Consider the following 2,851-nt stretch of genomic DNA (forward strand, 5'->3'; position numbering starts at 1 on the left):
CGCCAGTTGCAACTTGCGCGATCGTAGTTGACACCACTTTTAAATGGTTTTAATCATAAACCGATAACACTCCCACCAAACAGAAGCCGAAAAAAAACCTCTCGAATGTTAAGATAGAGTAGTCGATATGGCCGCATGGTCAGTAATAAAATGTACAGGCAAGTTAATTTTTCGGTCAGCAAATCATAACGACGCGTATCTTTAAGTGTCATACACTATCGAGAGTTTCTAAACCTACCTTGTTGATAGGATTTCTAGTCGGATATTTTTACTTTGTATTCTTTGTTTCCATACTCTATCATGTGAAATCCGTGAGTTACATTTGACTAATTTCAATTGTCGCCTTTTCATAATTTCAGTATTTGTAAAAGGAAGGAACATCCAATTGAAAAAGGACGTGTTGAGGCTCCAAATTCAACTCAAAAAGTGTCAAAACAAACTTACGTCTACTGAAAAAAAAAGAAAAACAAGTCAGCAACAAATTAAGAGGGACAAGATCTGCTTCCTCAAAACTGAAAATGAAATTGCAGGGGAACAATGAGTTTGTCAAAAAGGGACATTCTCTTGTGGAGAAATTTGCACATGGTAACAATGGATACAACCAAAGAACTTTGATGTTTATGGCTTGTGTCAGATACATGCAACATGCATCTTTGTTATCTTATCAAAAGACACCTGTAGCATTACATCTGATTTTCAATATTTTGTTTGATTGTAGCCCCCCCCCCCCCCCCCCCACACAAACTTTGTTGTCTCCCCAAGTACACTTTCTGACTGAAATGTTCTCTTAGGTGAAGCAGACAAACTAATTTTACGCAAGTGCTTCTCAAATTCCAAGTATGATTTTCATCACTGGAGCGATGAATCCCACAAAGGAGGAGAAGAGAGGCACATAGTGGGTGTTCACACCTGGTGCCCTAGAGAGAGCAAGCCCCGAGCTTAAGTCCTAGCAAACAGCCTTACAGCAAGCCGGTCTGGAAAACACCAGTCTGATGTGGATTATCATGTTGTGAAAAATGAATAGGATATCACCAATGTTTCGGGGTTGGTTGGGGACAATGCCTCTACCCAAAAGGGAAAAGTAAATGGTCTCTTAGCAAACAACACTAAAATTTTTGGAAAAGAAATGTTCTTTGTAGGATGCTACCCACATGTACTAAACATCATGCTGAGAAGAATGTGCCAGGCTAGGTTTGGAGCAAAGGGTGACATGGGTAACCCCCATGTTTTACAATTGCTATATAAAATATCTTGGCTCCATCATGAGCATCCAAGCCAATACAAAGTTATGTATGTTTCTCTAGGTATTCTTAGTAAAGAGCCACCCCTTCCTCAGACATTCATTGACACAAGGTAGACATATTATCATGAGACTCTCCAGTGGTATCTTAAGTATGGAAAAGCTTGTCTACAGCTTGCTGAGCGTCTCCTTCAAAGATTGCCAAAATCAGATAGCCACCACACCATTTGGCAAGATGTCATTAAGATGAGCTCAAGTCCTATGATTCAAGTTGAAATCAAGTTTTTGTTTGAATTCCTTGACAAGTTCATCATTCCATCTCTGAACACATCCCAAGCTAGTGATGCAGAACTTGGTTTTTCCAGTGGTTACCTTGCACGGTTATGGCCAGCAACTGTTTTGAAGCACCATGAAACTTTAAGTGAAATGTTGAAGTCTCCATCAGAACATTTTCCTGTAACATCACAACAGGTAAAGATGTCATTGAAAGACCCAGCAGCTATTGGCCATTTTCACAAACAAGTGCAGAGGCCAATGTTACAAGAAGCACTTAAAGTAATCAAAGATCATGGAGAAGAGTGGTTAACTTTTCCTAAGTTGTTTTGAATGGGAGCTGATCAGAGATACCAAAGTCATTTCTGGCTTTCAGTTTTAAAGCTTCTTGGAGTTCCAGTCAGATCTGAAAATCAAAAAGAAAAGTCAGTGAACATTCCCTTTCATGTTCATGGACAGAACATTCTCACATTGGCCTCTAAGGACAGAGTTGGATTAATTAAATGGGCCACTCTTTGGAAATTAAAGGAACCCCAATTGCTATGTGAGATCAAAGAAATGGCCTTATCACAACAGAGCTCACTCATAAGTAAAGAAGCCACTCCAAACCTGTTTGAGTTCTACACCAGCACATTTTTAGTCTTCCAGTTAACAATGTTCTTGCAGAAAGACAGTTCAACCTTTCACAACTGTATCTTAGTGATAACATGTCAGAGTTATCAAAACAGGCTTCAATCCCATTTGTTGAGAACATTCTGCACAGTGGAAAAACCAACACCAGGACCACAGAAGCCGCATGTGAAGTTCATGAAGAAAGAATGAAAGAATAGGCCCAAATGCTCACCACAGACCTTTTGCAAGAGGTAAGAAAGAACTTAAACAAGATTAGAGAAAACAGCACACATGGGCCACTTACAGCAAAGGGTGTTTACCCTAAAGCTTGGATAGAAAAGAAAGTAAACAATGACTTACCGAATATGATTCAGTCACTAAAAGCTGATGGTCACAAACTTAAACTTCACTGGAAAGCTTCTGCCAAGGGAACATCTGCACTGGAGGGACAAAGGTCATTCAGCCCAACAGTAATTGAGGGAGTTACCAGTACACCTGATGGACAAGTTCCAAGACTCATGTAGCTAGCAGCGCTAAAGGTGTGGAACTATGGGGAGGAGCTACCAATTTATGATCTACCAAGAGAATGCCAGTTGTGTTTACAAAACCTTCCAAATGTCTTCCAACCTCCAACTACTTGTCTTTCCAGGTCCCACATGACTGTACATATTACGCCATTGCCTACACATGAAGAATAAAGTAGTCATAGGGGTGGCTCCACAATTT

General features: G+C 40.1%; 1 pseudogene; it reads left to right on the forward strand.

The window, feature by feature from the left end:
• The first annotated feature begins 232 nt into the window (after nt 1-232).
• Nucleotides 233-2,449, forward strand: LOC148720363 (uncharacterized; annotated as a pseudogene).
• The last annotated feature ends 402 nt before the right edge of the window (nt 2,450-2,851 follow it).

This window comes from Stylophora pistillata, chromosome 11, assembly GCF_964205215.1.
Source record: "Stylophora pistillata chromosome 11, jaStyPist1.2, whole genome shotgun sequence".
NCBI lineage: Eukaryota > Metazoa > Cnidaria > Anthozoa > Scleractinia > Pocilloporidae > Stylophora > Stylophora pistillata.